The following is an 18,842-nucleotide window of genomic DNA, read 5'->3' on the forward strand; positions in this document are numbered from 1 at the left end:
CAAGCAAGACATTAAGAAGTTTTACATTTTTCATGTAAAAGGATTAACCTTTAAAAGTGACTTTGATTCATCATGTGATATCTGTAAATTTATTGAACATATCCCGAAAGAATTCTCCTTCCTTCATCTTAAATAATTCATATTTCACATTCAATAAGGCAATTTTGGAATTTTGACCTTACTTTTTCCCTCATTTGTGATTTACGAGGTATTCCACACTTTTTTAGAAGTCTTGTGGGTAGAGTTTTTATTGTATTCATAAGTTCCAATGTAATAAATAACAACTCCTTTAATCTGACATTCTTTCCTTGGGGACCAATTGCTTTCCTTTATCATCGGTGAACATGAAATGTTTTTTGACCTCCTTGAATAATATCTCATATTACTAGATCTTCTCCGATGATAAAGTCTTGCATTCTTGTCTTCTACCATTTATAATTCAAGTTTCTGATCCCATATAAATTTTATGGATTCGTTAGAATGCTTAGTATTCTTTGAAAACATGTGCCTGGTGAGTATAAATTGTAACAATTATAAATAAATCTTTTAAAGTGCGACAAGAACCACCAAATAATCAAATGTATTTTAATATTTCAAATTAGTTTCTTTTAAGCATCCAAGTACATAGAAGTATTGTAGATTTTTAACTTTGGATAGTAGTTAACAAATATTCAATAAATTCATATATGTCTGAGTTCAAATAAAAGTATAAATTTATGATAATCAGAAGTTCATAAAATGATTAACTTAAAAAAGAGAAAATAAAGAGAAAATAAAAAATTAATAGAGAAGAAAAATTACCATATACACAATATCCTTTGTAAGACTTTAATCATAATAATTATAGATAAAAAAAGAAATACATAATCTGTACATAATTTTCTGACTAAAATCTACATGGTACTTCTATATTTTAAGCTTCACAAGATGATTATGAAAGCATACAAATATCTCTCAACTTTTAAAGTAGCTCTTTTTCTTCTTAAAATGAAGAGAGTAATAAGTAAAGTCATTATCTCGTCTCTCATAGTATAACGTAGTGAAGATATATATATATATATATATATATATATATATATATATATACATAGACGCTACAATCTTAAGGAGGAAAAACAAAGGACAATGGTCATAAGATAGAAGTAATTGCATTGATAAATCCTAAAATTTGCAGATTGTACTTAAGGAAGCATGCATCATATTTTTCTCATAAATAAAATATTACTTATCTCTGATAAAAGTAGACAAAAAAAATTACCAGTAGTGCTTGAGTGAAAATTAAGCCAAGTGATTCCAGATGAATTTTTTTAGTTCTCCAGCATATTCATTTCTTCACACACCACAAAATATATATAGTTCTTTCATTTAGTACAAAAGATGAAAAAACATGGAAATGAAAGGTTTGTGAAACTGAAAATGGGGCAGCACATCATTGGCATGTTAAATACACTAAAATAAATTATTGTATTTACTATTTAATATTTTAATAATCAGATATTTTATAATATTTTTATTAATACAGAGGCAAAATGGTAATCCAACTTTGCACTTTGGAGCTTCCCACTTTTATAATATATGATATGATGATATGAGCATTTTGTGGGTCCATCCATGCACTTAATATTCAATTGCTGCAAATATATTGTCACGGTCCGATTTCTCAAGTAATGATGACACCTACTATCAACCCACTAGTAGTTAAGCCTAACCCCACAGTCTAGAACCATAGGCAACGAACCATCATAATCGGAAGGAAAGAAGCGAATGATGATGATGATGATGATGATGATAATAATAATAATAATAATAATAATAATAATAATAATAATTAAAGAAGAATAACACCAATACAACAAGATAACCCCCAAGACCTATATTAGTCGATAGTCGAGCTACTAAGCTAAATAATGGAATACAAGATTTATAGAGATACCATAATAGTAATAGTAATATAGACTTTCTTCAAATACAAATAAAGACTAGTTCAAGTTCCAACATACAAGGAGATAGGCAACTCTGAATGCCAAGAGCTCACCTAAGTCTCCAAAATCCAAGAGCTGCTCCACACAATATCCAAATCAGTAGAGAAAACCCGTACTATGATCTGCATGATGCCGAAGTGTAGTATGAGTACCAACAAGTGGCACTCTGTAGGCATCAGCCGACTGAGCTCCAAAGATAAAGCAAGTATAAAGAACATGTAAGCAAGAAGTATATATCACAAGTATCTAACAGGAATAATATGGAAGACTGCATTAAAAAGCATCAGATATAAGAGAGAGATAGAAAACAAGCAAGGAAATCATTTACATACCTGGCGGCGCCAGCCCAAGGGCTAAACACGACGACATACTACGAAAGAGGGAACCACTAAGTGAAACCTAACTAACAGATATAAATACAGATATCACATAAAGGTCTAAAGAACAGTATCAACTAAATACCTACACAAAAGTTAGATAAATATGAACAAGGGAAGTAACTACCTTCAAAGAAGAGACCACCCTTTATACCACCACAAGTTCACAAATAGTAAGACAATACTTCATGAGCCCCTGTGTGCCTAGGAAGTTCACTCACAAACTGGTAAACCCACACGGCATCGCATACTACCGACAGGTATAAATAACTATGTTGGATATAGGCAATGCATATATGAATGAAAGTGATGCAATAAAACCAGTAATATCATATGTGCCAAGTGCCTCATACCAAGATATATACACTACCTCTAGTCTCGGCCAGGAAGTAGGACCCATGTTCCTCTCTGAGATCGCCATGGGGGACTCGGAAATATCCTATATACTTGCCTGGTTCCGATCTAGGTCTTATATCAATATAAATATCAATTTGTATATTCGATCATCAAAGCCTTCTCCATTGTGGTGATCGGAGATAAAAAGTCAAATCTGTATAGAAAGGGTTCGAGATCTCTATGACCAGGCCAACATCATAAAATGAGCGCATCTTCGATGCCTTGATCAATATAATAAAATGAGCACATCTTCGATGCCTCTAGTCTATTGAAAATACTAGTAATAAAGGTAATATGAACCAACTCCCCCCCTCCACCATTAAAAAATCAGTATAAACTAGTTTGGGTTACAACCCAGCTGTCCCAAATCAATGCTAAGAACTAATGCATGCACTGGGTTAAACTACATCCATGAGAAAAAAATGATCCAACATGATGCATGCCATCACCAAGATCCAAAAAACACGCACAATCACATACAATAATTACTGCACAAGCACCTTACCCTCTAGAGCATAGAAAGAGGACAAGCACATGCTACTGACCTCTAACCAAGGCCTACGACTCAAATCTACTCCTCTAACTTAACAACAAGGCCCAAATGGAACTAAACCCTAATTACATAACAAGGAGGAGGAAAGTGACAAAATGGTGCTCAGCTAGTAAATACAAAACCTCCAAATCCAATTGGGAATACACCTCCAAGAATGCAATCCCAGCTAGCCCTGCCAAACGGTAATAAGAAAGCATGGGAATTCTAGCTCAAAATCCAGAAATGGGTTCCAACAGTAATTTAGAAGTTTAACTGGGTGAAAACCACTACACCAGGGCTCCAACATAAGTGTTCTACAAAAATAAAGAACACTAAGTCTCATAAACTCCTGTCAATAATGACTACAATGGATCAAACCACATCTCAAGTCTAAGGAACAAATCTCCCAAACATCATAAACATCGAATAATTCACCTCAAATAGGCTAATCAAGGCCAAACTAAGGCATCATCAACAATCATACCAACTAGACTGGAAATCTCATAAAAGCAACCTAGCCTAAGGCTCATACCAAGACAATGAACCAAGAATCTTGGAATCATTCCTAACCCATCACATACAATCCAATACATAAGAAAATTATACTATACAATACCATATAAAGCTCAATCAAAAGAAAGGAGACTATAGCCTACCTCGAAGCCGAACACATGTGCTCCAACTCCACTTCCTGGTAGCTTTTTGGTCCAAAAATGACTCCAAATGCCTCCACACTATCAAAATATTAATCACCTCATCAATACGAATGTTTTGACACCAAAATCATATTTTCAAGGATGGACCCAAAATTGGGTCAAAAAGGAGATTATGGGACCCACACTGGGAATTTCGAAATTGACTCCGTGAAAATTTCTATTTTACCTCTTCAAAATTTTTTCCCAAAGTGGAGCACAATTTTGGGCACACAACAGCCCAAACTTAGTTCATGCAACAAAACCCTATTAAAACTAAAGAAAAGAGGGCTGACATCCCTTTCAGGGAAATATTTACCTCAAACGACGAGCCCCTGATGATCCCCGAACATTTCAATATATAGACACAAACTTTCCAAACATGCTTGACTTTGAATTACCCAAAACAGAGGTCTAGAGATCTCACAATCGCATTTTGAAAATGGAGAAGCAATCTAAAAATCGAATGGGACTGATCTTGAAATGCCTAAAAATTGTTAATCTCTATGGTGAGCCCAATGGGTCACGACCTCAATGAAGAAAAAGTGATTTTTAAGAATTGTTTCATCGCTATCGCGAGGCCAAGGGGCGCGATTGCGATGAACAAAAATGCTAAGAATCAGCAAAGCCAAAAAAACCAACTAAGACTCCAATGTTCCATTAGGTGCTCTGGATTCATCCGGGACCCTGTGAACACAAACCATATATGAAATCTGATTGTAAACGACATTTTGGACTCAATAGTGTACTCAAAATTTCCATTTGGTGTCATTTCGATAAAAGTGGGTCCCACACCCATGCACCAATTTGGCCAATTCTACAAAGAGGCTCAAAAAGGGATTGGAAGCCTCAGGAACTACACGAAGGGTTGTTCTAGACCAAAATCAAAATTTTGGAACTAATTGTGGTGTTAGAATTTTCATCTGAGCGCGGTTTACAAGAATTTTGACCAAACTCAATAATAAGCTAACTTTCTAAGTCAAAACAGCCAAATAATCCCGAACTCATATCAATTGCGTCAATACTCGTGCTGCTAATGCTACAAGACTAATTTAGCCATTTCGAACCTGATGGAACCATCAGAATTTGAATTCGAAGTCTCCTTGACTAGAAACTCAAAAAATCGCAAGGAAACCAACTTAGGCCTTCAAAGTATCAAAACGGGATCGGGACCTCTAAAAATTCAACCAACACATCTTCTAGACCAAAAACCATCCCCCTAATCCAATATAGTCATCGGAATTCCATTCCAAGCACCGAAACTCTGAAAGATGACCAAAGCCAAACCTCGGCCTAAAATTCCTCAAATTCTCAACTCAAGACCTCAAATCATCGTTACAACTCCAAAACTAATTATGTAAACCCTCTTGGACCAATTTTTACATTCTGAAGCTGCTGGAATCGCTGAAATTCCATTCTGAGACTTGTAGCTCCAGTTTATCCCAAATACCACTTTTGAATACTTAAAGCTTATAAAAACTCAAAATTTCCAAAGACAACTTTTCATAAGATTTTTTAAAAATCCACACCCTGTACCAATCAGAAATGACTCGGGAAAACTAAAGAAAAGGGAAAAATGGCTATTTTAAGAAGAATTATAAAAATGACCTTTAGGGTCATTACATCATCCACTAGTAAAAGAACTCACATCCTGGAGGCACGAAAGGGCGAGGGTTCTGGTCCTGCATTCTTCGCAAGACCATCGCACATCTCGAGTCAGGCAATGCCAACCCAGAACTCAAGCTAAGAAAAAACTCCCAAATTTACTTTTCATAACTCAATCCAACTTCCAATTCCTCTCTTTTGATATTGACTTCCATCCCACAAGAACAAACTTAACTGAGCGCAACAGACTATCCCGAGATAAACCAAAATCACATAGACATCTCAGAATTAGGCTACCAATAGACAAGAGAAGATGTTGAATAACTCCCAAGTCAAATACTTTGCTTTCAACTCCAAACTCAAGACTCTTTGATCATCATGTGTATCCTAACCATCCTAAACCACAGTAACAGCTTCCAGCACCATCTAAACATTTCCCAAATAACCATGAAGGAAAAGCAAGCACTACCTGAACATCGAAGAGCAGTACGAACTCAAAATAAATGACTCATCCCCGGGCACAAACCGAAAGTTCTAACCCAATGGATCCCAAAATCCATAACTTTAGTCTAAAAGTTACCTTTCAAACCCGAAAAAGCTACTCTAAGGGACAATCAAATCTACAAGTATAGGAACCGTACTGAGACCAACTTCAATGTCACTCTACTACTAATGGAACTTCTCAAAACATGAACCAATATGGGAATCTAACCCCAAAGAAGACGAAACTAACGCTATGAGTCCATGATCACTCCACGAGTGGAAATTTTGAGTTAACCCTTCTAATCTAGGGGAAAAAGAGACTCAATAAACAATTCATTAGCATATTAAACCTGCCAAAAGTGACCCAATGGAATCGAACTGTCGCAGCAAATACCACAAGTCTACCTGCCAATACGAGTCTGCGTTAACCACTCAGCTCAAGAAAAGCTAAGCTGGTAGGTAGCAAGTAAATCGATCAACCCATCTAAATAACCCAAAAGAAGCTGAACCACAGTAACGTACACTAGAAGAAACACACACTACTCCTCACCCTGAATAAGAAATCAAGAGATGATTCCACGAATTACTTTGACTCCATCCAGGGGCTGAGCTTTATTAAAAAAACTCCATTCGCCCCTGGAAGACAAAGTTTGAATTAGTCAAAGCACACCCCAACAGTAAACCCAAATCAACAATATGATTCTTTGAACTATCAATACACCCACTGTAGTTTACTAGTAGAACAAGGAACAATATGGAATTATCGATATTGAAGGTAGTTCTGGTTGTAAGGTAAAACAAATGACCTAAAAGTCCATAAGTCACAATGGTATACCAAGGCACGACTCATTAATATGGATGCTCTCTCCCCATAATCATCCCTTTCAGCTACTTATTGGTCAGTTACAAGCATAAGAAGACCACCATTTCTATGAATACGATAGAACCTTTTTTATATGACACTTAAAGATAAACATCACCATACTTAAAATAAATAAGGAAAAATTCCATTTTCATCCTTTCCAACTCAACATTGCCATCTGACACCACAACACACAACCAGCTGAACCGATAACTTAACCATCAAACTTACCAAGAAGAGACAACCCATCCAAATCTTAAGGAATAAACCTTAACTTCTCCATCCTAGGAACTAAGAATGGGAAATCAAACAAAGAAAGAATCGATAAATGAGAACTATAGTAGACCACAAGGACTACAACTGCTGGCATATGCTTCTCTCGGTAGCAACCTCATACTAGTTAAGCATGCTAGGGGCAAACTAGGAAGGGAAATGACTAAACCAAGAAAACTATAGAATGGCTAAATGGTAAACCACTAGAGCAATCAACTAAGGTTGACATCCACAAGGTATAACTCTACCACTACTGCAATATAATAGTAAAACCACTATGATCCACTACTAAAAGAAATCACCTACGGAAGATAAACACATACACATAGTTTCAAGTAAAGTTGACATAGCAAATAATAGGCAAGTAATCAGGCTAAGTTAGCATGTCCACATAAGTCCAAGTAAGGAAATTACTAGAATAACACAATGAATCTAACAAGCCAAATAATCACTAATGGGTAAGAAGACCCCAACACCTAAGCACAACAAGTAAGGAAAGTCCTAGAAATAAAATTTGCACAAATGTGATTGATACTTAAAGCCTCGTCCTCTGTCTAACTGGAAGACGCATAGGATGGAATGTGACTGGACTTAAACTAAACACATGTTCCACTAACTGTAACACCCGGGGCACTACCTCTAACTGATCATCCCTGGCCCTACGAACTCGGTCCTGCCAAACCTATCACCTGCGATATGTGACTATAGGACAGTCCCTAGCCGAATGCTCAAACTCACTGCATATATAGCACTTTTCACCAAAAAAAGCCCACTGCGATGAACCAGCTGGATACCATAACCTGTCATAGGACTGCTTAGAACTTGAGGTACTCCCGACATGGGTTTAGTAGGCCTAGAGTGAGGTTGACCCTCACTAGGATGATGCATACCTCAAGGCGAGATGCTATCTCTATTGCACTGATGATGGGATCTTTTACCTCTACCTCTATAAGTCTCCATACATGCATGCTCCATATAACTCACATAATTGACCACCTGGGGAAAAGTAGACTCAATAGCTATCAAGTATTATGATGCTAAGCAGAGCAGCAAAATCAATCCTTCAAAAAATGATAGAGTCATGTCCCTCTCCATAATGTCCTATCCATTCTAAAAACCCTATCACATACTCAGATACCGATGAACAACCCTTTTGAAGACCTATAATTTGAACCCTAGGTTGCAAACCAGTTGGAGCACCCAAAACTACTCCTAATTGTGGTCTATGCCCTTCGAGACGTGGTATATCCAATGCTGGATCCAAATTGAGGTATTCGTAGATACTATCTAAGCCTAGGTAGTATATGCTAATGCACTAGCCATGCTCGTAGGAAAGCTCATAATATCCATCTAAGGAGGAATGAATTCGAAGAAAGTATTTAGAGGTTGATCAAAGAAATTTCACAAGATAAGGAATTAAGAATGGAGCTTCCTAGAATTCCCTATAGCCTCCCAAAGATAGGATACATATGTCTTCGCATTGATCCATAGGAATCTATTAGGCTTTTGCTCTTATACCAATGATATTGGCGAACGTAATCTCTAATACCACTCTATCACGACCTAATTTCTCAAGTCATGATGGAACCTAATATAAACCCACTAGTATGTAAGCCTAACCCCACAGTCTAGAACCATACGCAATGGACCATCACAAGTGGAAGTAAAGAAGTGAATGATAATAATAATAATAATTATTATTAAAAAAGAAGAATACCAATACAATAAGATAACTCTAAGACCTGATATCAGTCAGTAAGTGAGCTACTAAGATAAATAATGGAGTACAAGGTTTATACAGATACCATAATAGTAATAGTAATATAGACTATCTCCAAATACAAATAAATACTAGTCCAAGTTCCAAAATAGAAGGAGATAGGTAACTCTAAACACTAAGATCTCACATAAGTCTCCAAAATCCAAGAGCTGCTCTACACAATATCCAAATCAATAGTGAAAACCCATACTGTGATCTGTAGAGTGTAGAAGTGTAGTATAAGTACCAAGTGGCACTCAGTAGGCATCGCCCTATTGAGCTCCAAAGATAAATAAAGTATAAGGAACATGCAAGAAAGGAGTATATACCACAAGTATCTAACAGGAATAATACGGAAGCCTACAATAACAAATATCAGTTATAAGAAAGAGAGAGATAAGAAACAAGCAAGGAAACCAAGGACGTACCTGGTGGCTCCAACCCATCGTCTAAACAGGACGACATACTACTAAAGGGGGAAGCACTAAGTGACACACTACTAACAGAAGTAAATACAAATATCACATAAAGGCCCAAATGTCACGGACTTAGACTTCAACTAAGACTTTCGTGCGATACTTAATAACATACTCACGAATCTTTCATGATCATGTAAGCTCAAGTAATCCTTTAAGACTAGATCGCTAAGGGAATGCTAGATTGTAAGAAAGACAAGAGAACTTTTATGAAGAAGGCTTTGTATTAATTGGAAGAATGCTTGATTTCTTGATGGTTTGTTACAAATAAATTCCCTCTCTATTTATACTACTCCTAAGGGGATTGAGTATAAATAAAATTTACTATACAAGTCCTCCCATATTTACAAAAAAGTCCCTCTCTAGAAATCTCTACACACTCTAGAGAAATCTAGGTCTTCCAAGACTAATCTACAGGATTCTAGATTTCTCTAAGTCTTTTCAAGAATTCACTTAGACATTCTAGAGCCTTCTATTAACCTCTCCAAAACTTTAGATCTTTCCCCCTTCTTCATGATCAAGTGGTGGGTCATGACACTCTCCCCTACCTGATGTGGCGATGCCTTCGATGCACTACTGCTATAAAAGCCTTGGACTTAGTCTTGAAACTGCCATAAGTCTTCATGCCATTCTTATGTGGCCTCTTCTAGATATTTTCCCTTTTAGTTGATGAGGAAAATGGCAGTGGCCTGTTGTCCCTATTCTTGCTTGGTTCAGTCAACACTGGCCTCCGTTCTTCTTGGCATTTTAGAGGCAAGTGTCTTGGCAACTTCTTCAGCATCACACCTTTCTTTATCCAAGGTGGCAATGCCTCTGTAGCACCATTATCTTCACTCAAACTCATAATGGTGTCTATGAACGTTGGTACTCCCACTTCTAGGCCTTTCTCAAGATGCAGGGCCAAAAATTGGGTTGGTCCTTCTGTCTTTGGTACTTTGAATAGGGGTACCATACACGATCCCTCTTGCTCCATAACCATGATTTGTTGGAGGTATGGTTCGATTACCATATGGAATCACTCGAAGAACTCCTACCCAAGAATGATATTAAAGATATCTAATGGAGCGATGGTAAAGTTGGTCTTACCTCTCTACTTGCCCAATGTGATGTTTACTCCTTGAGCGAATCCGCACACCGGTGTCAGGGGTAAATTAACCATCCTGAGGCGGGTGTCACTTGGATTGTAACTTAGACCCAACTTTATAGCTGCTGACTTGGTCATTATGTTTCCCTCTGTACTTGTGTCAACTATTGCACGAGCGGGTCATCCATTGATCATAATGTCCATATATTGTGCATCGTACTCCTTCAGCTTTCCTAATTACTTTGCGATAGCTCTGCATAGTCCAATCAAGCCCAATTGTGTTGTGTCTGAACCTTACTCTTGCCTTGTGCATCTTTCCCCTTCCATTTCCTTAGGATGGCACCAAGGTTCTTAAGTTCAGGATACCTTGCATAGCCATGCGGCCCTCCGCATATGTAGCATCCATTCCCCTTTGCATTTTGTGCCTTTTTGTTGGCATCGCCTCATCGTCCAGCCTTCTTACCATCGGACTTATAGTTGTTATGGTTTTTGGGATGAGGTTGTTTCTCTCCACAATCTCCCCTACCTTATTCATGACTACCTCTCATCTCATCTCATCTTCCTCGGTCATACTTGTCATGCCTGAAGTCTGTCAAAGTTTTAGCTTGTGTGATGGCCTCATCGATGGTGCTGAATTAGTGATGCTCCAACTCCATCTTGGTCAAACTCTGTAGTCCATCCATGAAGTGGAAGAGCATGGATTCATCCATGAGGTTGGGTATTTGAAGTATAAGGGTAGTAAACTCCTTTACATAGGCCGATATGCTACCCATTTGCTTCAATTCCCAAAACTTGTGTTTGGCCTCAGAGATGACATTGTTGGGGAAGAAAGCCTTCTTGAACTCATTCTAGAACATCTCCTAGGTGTTTTTGTGCACAGACCCTTTCCTGATCTCAGACTCCTTGCGCTTCTACCACAACATGGCCATCTTCTAGAGATATAGCACGGCTGTGTTGATTGTTGTCTCGTCATTCTTCACTTTGTTACACATGAAGTAATTCTCCAAGTGCCAAAAGAAGTTTTCCACCTCTTGTGCATCACGGGCACCTTTGAACATATGTGGCTTGGGAGCCTCAATCTTAGCCTCCTTGTCTGCGTTGGAAATCATGCATCTCCTCGATTCTATGTCTCCCTTGAGTACTTCCATCTCGGCCTTCATGGTCTCTATCATTTTTAGTGCATCCATGAGCCGACACTCCAAGAAAGTGATCGCCTGCTTCATCTCTTACTAAGCTACCTTGCACACATCCAACTCCTTTAGGATGTTGTCATTCTCCTTAAAGGTGAATTCCTCTAGAGACTTGAACTTGTTGTCAAACTTGTTTAAGTGTTTTCCAAATATCTCTACGGTCTTCTAGGCAGCATCCACCCTTGCGATCCACTCCATGTCGAGCATGACGTTCAAAGCGATCCTCGCCTCGCTCATCATCACTCACCTTAGTGGCCGAGGGTGAGTAGGATGTTAGGGTCTTTCTTGGTGTAATATCAAGCGGCACCTCCTCATTTCTCTTAGAGTTCTTCTTTCCCTTGTCGTAATTCCTTCCAATATCTTGCTTGATGTTGGTTACGGTAGTGGCGTTAATGTCTCCCTCACTTGCCATATCCCTTAGTAGAACCTCGCTCTGATACCACATTGTCACAAACTTAGACTTTAACTAAGACTTCCGTACGACACTTGATAACTTACTCACGAATCTTTCATGATCTTGCAAGCTCAAGTAAGCTTTTAAGACTAGATCACTAAGGGAATGCTAGATTGTAAGAAAAAATAAAGAGCTTTTATGAAGAAGGCTTTGTATTACTTGGAAGAATGCTTGATTTCTTGATGGTTTGTTACAAATGAATGCCCCCTCTATTTATACTACTCCCAAGGGGCTTGAGTGTAAATAAAAATTACTATACAAGTCCTTCCATATTTACAAAGAAGTCCCTCTCTAGAAATCTCTACACACTCTAGAAAAATCTAGGTCTTCCAAGACTAATCTACAAGATTCTGGATTTCTCTAAGTCTTTTCAAGAATTGTCTTGAACATTCTAGAGCCTTATATTAATCTCTCCAAGACTCTAGATCTTTCCCCATCTTCATGATCAAGTGGCAGGTCATGACACAAAGGACCATATCCACTAAATCCCTGCATAAAAGTTAGATAAATATGAACAAGGGTAGTAACTAACTTCAAAAAAGAGACCACCCTTTATACCGCCACAATTTCGCTAATAGTAAGACAATACTTTCCGAGCCCCTATGTGCCAAGGAAGTTAACTCACAAACTCTAAACCTGCACGGCATCTCATACTACCGACAAGTAAAAACAATTATGTTCGTGATAGGAAATGCACATATAAATGAAAGTCATGCCATAAAACCAGTAATACCATCAGTGCTAAGTGCCTCATACAAAGATATATACACCTACTTTCAATCACGGCCAAAATGTAGGACCCATGAGCCACTCTAAGATCGCCATGGGGGTTCAGAAATGCCCATATATACTCATATGGTCTCAATCCAAGGATCATATTAATATAGATATAAATATGTATATCTGATCATCAAAGTTTGCTCTATTACGGTGACCGAAGATAAAAAGTCAAATCTATATAGAAAGGCTCAAAAATCTCTAAGATTGGGCTAGTATTATAAAATAAGCGCTTCCTCGATGCCTCGATCAATATAACAAAATGAGCGTATCCTTGATGCCTCTAGTCTACCGAAAATAGAAGTAATAGAGATAGTACGACCCCTCATTTGAAAATCAGCATAAAATAGTTTGGGTTACAACCCAGCTTTGTCAAATTAATTCCAAGAACCAATACAAGCATCGGGGTCAATTATATCCATGAGAAAATAATGATCCAATGCAATGCATGCCATGACCAATACCCAAATAACATGCACAATCACATACAATAATGACTCTATAAGAACCTTACCATCTGAAGCATAGAAAAAGAACTAGCACATGCAACCGACCTCTAACCAAGGCATATGGCTCAAATCTACTCCTCTAACTCAACAACAAGGCACAAAAGGGAACTCAACCCTAACTGGGTAACAAGGAGTAGGAAAGAGAGGAAACAGTGCTCAGCTAATCAATCAAAACCTCCATATCCAACTGGGATTACATCCCCTAGAATACAATCACAACTAGCCCTGCCAAACAACAACAAAAAAGCATAGGGAATTCTAACTTTAAATCCATAAATGGGTTCCAACAGTAATTTACAAGCGTAACTGGATGAAAACCACTACACCAGGGCTCTAACATAAGTGTGCTACAATAATGAAGAACACTAAGTCACATAAACTCCCTCCAACAACGGTTAATCAAGGACAAACTAAGGCATCATCAATAATCTTACCAACTAGAATGGAAATTACATAAGAGCAACCTAGCCTAAGACTCATACCGAGACAAAGAACAAGGAATCGATCCTAAACCATCACATACAATCTAAACCACAAGAAAATTATACTATACAATACCTTATAAAGCTTAATCAAAAGAAAGAAGACCGTAGCCTACCTCAAAGCCGAACACGAGCGCACTAGCTCCACTCTCCAATATCTTTTCTCTCAAAAAATGACTACAGATGCCTCCACACTATCAAAATATTGATCACCTTGTCAATACAAACATTTTGACACCAAAATTATATTTTTCATAAACAAACCCAAAATTGGGTCAAAATGGGATTATGGGACCCATACTGGGAATCCTAAAATTGACTTTGTGAAAAGGTTATTTTCCCTCCCTGAACTTTTGTCCCAAAGTGGAGCAAAATTAGGGCTCAAAAAAATCCAAACTCAGTTCATGCAACAAAACCCCATTAAAATTAAAGAAACGAGGGCTGGCAACCCCTTCAGGGCAAACTTACCTCAAACGATGAGCCCCCAATGATCCCCGAACATTTCATTGCATAGAAAAGAACTTTCCAAACATGTTGGACTTTGAATCACCTAAAACGGAGGTCTAGAGCTCTCAGAATCGCATTTTGAAAATGGAGAAATAATTTGAAAATCACAAAGGACCGATCTTAAAAGGTCTAAAAATTGTTCACCGCTATCGCAAGCCCAATGGGTCTTGATTGCAATGAAGTAAAAGTAATTTTTCAGAATTTTTTCGTTACTATCATGAGGCCAAGGGTCGCGATCGCGATCAACAAAACGATAGGCATAAGCAAAGCCAAAAAAACCACCTAAAGCTCCGATGTTCGATGAGGTACTCTGAATTCATCCGGGACTCGGTGAACACAAACCATATGTGAAATATGATTGTAAAAGACATTCTTGACTCTAAAGCGCACTCATAATTTCCATTCAAGGTGACCTCAATAAAAAATGGGTCCCATACATATGTATTTTTATTAATTCTACAAAGAGGCTCGAAATAAGATCGGAAGCCTCGAGAACCGCACGAAGGGTCATTCTAGACCAAACTCGATATTTTGGAACTAACCATATAGTCAAATTTTTTATCTGAGCATGTTTTCCAAGAATGTTGACCAAATTCAACAATAGGCTAACTTTTAAAGTCAAAAAGCACAAAATGGTCCCAAACTCACATTGATTGCCTCAATACTCGTGCCGATAATGCTACTAGACTAATTTGGCCATTTAAGAGATGATAGAACGATCAGAATTCGACCAATATTTCTTCTAGACCGAAGCCCATCCCTTGAATCCTACAGCATCATCGAAATTCCATTTTGAGCATCGAAACTCTACAAGTTGACCAAAGTCTAACCTTGGCCTAACATTCCTCGAATTCCCAACTCAAGACCTCAAATCCTTATAATAAATCTAAAACTAATTTCGTAAACTCTCCTTGACCAATTTCCATATTTTGGAGCTGCTGGAATCAACGGAATTTCGTCCTGAGACCCGTATCTCCAGTTGACCCCAAATACCACTTTTGAATACTTAAAGCTTATAAAAACTCAAAATTTACAAAGACTCAACTTTTTGTAGGATTTTCTAAAAATCAAATCCAATACCAATTAGAAATGACTCAGGGCAACTAAACAAAAGGGTTAAATGGTTATTTTATAAAAAATTCATAAAATGACCTTCAGGGTCATTACATATATTTAGTCTTCAATTGTTTGAAGTGCAACAAAGTCTTCAATTGCTCCAAGGAAACAAATGGATATTTTTGCTGTGAATATAGACTTTCAGCAAATGTTCGCAAATGCCACTTTGAATTGTTATTTGTCATGATGTCATCAGTGATATCGAAGGACAATTTTTTTTGTATAAAAGGAGCTCTGAACTCATTTGTTAGAGACACTAATTCACAAAAAAAGAAAAGAGAGCTGTGAGATATACCATAGACTATAAGAAAATAATTTCTGAAGAAAAAAATAGAGTGTGAGCGATATTTTAGTAAGGTGGAAAACCAAAAGAGTGTTAATCCTTATGAGTCTGTTGTATTCAATTTGAGTATTGAATTTGTGACTACCCAGTATAAAATTCATTATTATAGTAAATCAGTTGCTCCTCTTGGTCCGTGACTTTTTTCTTATTTAAAAGGATGTCCATGTAAATTATTGGTGTAATTATTTTCTCATTTTATTTCCACTATTTTGATCATATCTATTTTTGTATTAGTCCACATTTTCCCAATAAAGTGATATTAGAGTAAGGTTTTATCTGAGTATACTATGTGCCTCTAGCATAGTCTGAACTTTTATATCATAAAATATTTACTTTAATTTGCAATAGCTATATATTTTTTGGGGAAAACAATAGAAGCTAACACTAATAAAATGGTTACTTTGAATGGTGGTAATTATACCATTTGGAAGGGAAAAATGAAAGATATAATTTATGTCAAGAATTTTTATCAACCAGTCTTTACCACTGTAAAGCCTAATAATAAAACAGATGAAGAGTGAAATCTATTGTACAGATAGGTTTGGGGATTTATTAGGAAATACGTTGACAATAATGTGTTGAATCATATTTCTGGAGGAGATACATGCTCGTACCCTATAGGAGCATCTTGAAAGCTTTTATGCTCTAAAGTCTGGGAACAATAAAATATTCTTAATAAAGCAGATGTTAAGTTTAAAATATTATAATGGTTCTTCGATGAAATATCACCTGAATAGTTTTTAGGAAATCATGAACCAGTTATTTTCTATGGGCATTAAATTTGATAAAGAAATTCAAGGGTTTCTTCTACTTGGATTCCTACCAGACTCTTAGGGAAGATTTAGAACTTTATTTTCAAATTCTGCTCCAAATGGTATGATCTTTATGGATTTCACCAAGAACAACATCTTGACAAAGATATGAGAAGAAAATCTCAAGGTTCTTCTTAGTTGGATGTCCTGGTGATTGGACCTAAGGGGAGAAACATGAATCATGGTTCTAAAAATAGAGAACATAATATAAGTAAATCAGAGTCAAATTTAAGGATATTGAGTGCTATCATTAGGGCATGAAAAGTCACACAAAGAAGTTTTGTCAAAAGTTGAAGATGGAGAACAAAGACAAAGAGGAAAATAAAAAAGACTGCAATGAAAATTGCATAGCCACCATCTCCATCAAAGATTTTGTTATAGTCCTTGATGTGGATCTGATAAATATTGCTTGTGATGAGTCAAGTTGGGTTGTGACACTGGTGTTACATCTTGCATGACATCAAGGAATGATTTTTTTCTCTTCTTATACTCCTTGTGACTTTGGAACCTTGAGTATGGGTAATGAGACTATATCTAGGGTGGTTGGTGTTGGTACAGTTTGTTTGGAAATTAGTGTTGAACTAAACTAGTTTTGAATAATGTAAAACATGCATCTGATGTTCATCTACACCTTATTTTTGTTGGTGTTCTAGATGATAAAGGATATGTTAGTACCAATGCTGGCGAAAAATGAAAACTTATTTAGGTTTTCTTGGTTGTGGCTCGTGGTAACAAACATCGTGGTCTATAATGGACTACGAATTCTACTTGTAAAAATATGGTGAATGCAGTTGAAAGCGATAACTCTTCAACATTATGGAACAAGAGGCTTAGCCACATCAGTGAGAAAGAACATAGATGTTCTAGCCAAGAAGAAATTGTTGTCAGATTTCCAAAGTGTTAAATTAGAAAAGTGTGAGCACTGCTTCGATGGAAAACAAAATAGAGTTTCCTTTAAGTCTAACCCTCCTTCAAGAAAGACACAGTTGCTTGAGTTGGTGCACTTTGATTTATGTGGTCCAAAGAAGACAAAGATTCTAGGTGGTGCACTCTACTTTGTTTCATTGATGACTGCTCAAGAAAGCTTTGGGTCTATGTCTTGAAGACTAAAGACCAAGTGTTAGGTGTGTTTAAGTAGTTTCAGGCTTCTGTTGAAAGATAAACTAGAAAGAAATTGAAATGTATTCGTATTGATAATGGTGGTAAATATTGTGGACCATTTGACGAATACTGCAAATATCAAGGTATTAGACACCAAAAGACTCCTTCTAAGACTCCTCAGCTTATGGGTTGGCTAAAGGCATGAACAAGACCTTGATGGAAAAGGTTAGATATTTTCTTTTTGAAGTAAAGTTGTCGAACTCCTTTTGGGGTTAGGCCTTATTGACCATTGTACATGTTATTAACTTATCTCCTCCTTTTTCTTTGCAAAGTGATGTTCCAAGAAAGTTTGGTATGAAAAGAATGTTTCCTATGACCATTTGAGAATATTTGAATGCAAAGCTTTTATACATGTGCCAAAAGATGAGAGGTCAAAGTTACATACCTGGACAAGGTAATGCATCTGCATTAGATATGACTTTGAGGAATTTGCTTATAGTTTATATGATCTAATGCAAAAGAAGCTTATGAGAAGTTGCGATATCATATTTATGGAGAATCAAACCATTAAATATATTGACAAAGCGCAGAAGCTAAAATCTTTAAGTTCTGAAGGCATAGTCTATCTTGATCAAGTTTCTCATTTAAGTGTGTATGACGTTGGTGGGCTTGATAATCATGGTGATGCTCAAAATCAAGTCACAGGTCAACATATTGATGTTGATGATAAAAATGATATAGTTATTGATGGTGCACATGCTCATGAAGTGGTGGACAAATAAAATATTCCTCTTAGAAAGTCCACAAGACAATGTATTCATTCCTGTCATTATTCACCTAATGATTTGCAAGACCCTTGTCACAACCCAACTCCATAGGCCGTATCTGGGGTCCGACTTGGACCCCCATATACATAATTCTCAACTATAAGAACTATACACAAGAATCCAGAGGATGATAGCAAATTCATCTGCATATAGCCTCTATCATTTGCACCATGTCATGCAAGGGCCGACAAGGCTGCCTTAAC

Source organism: Solanum dulcamara, chromosome 10, assembly GCF_947179165.1.
Source record: "Solanum dulcamara chromosome 10, daSolDulc1.2, whole genome shotgun sequence".
NCBI lineage: Eukaryota > Viridiplantae > Streptophyta > Magnoliopsida > Solanales > Solanaceae > Solanum > Solanum dulcamara.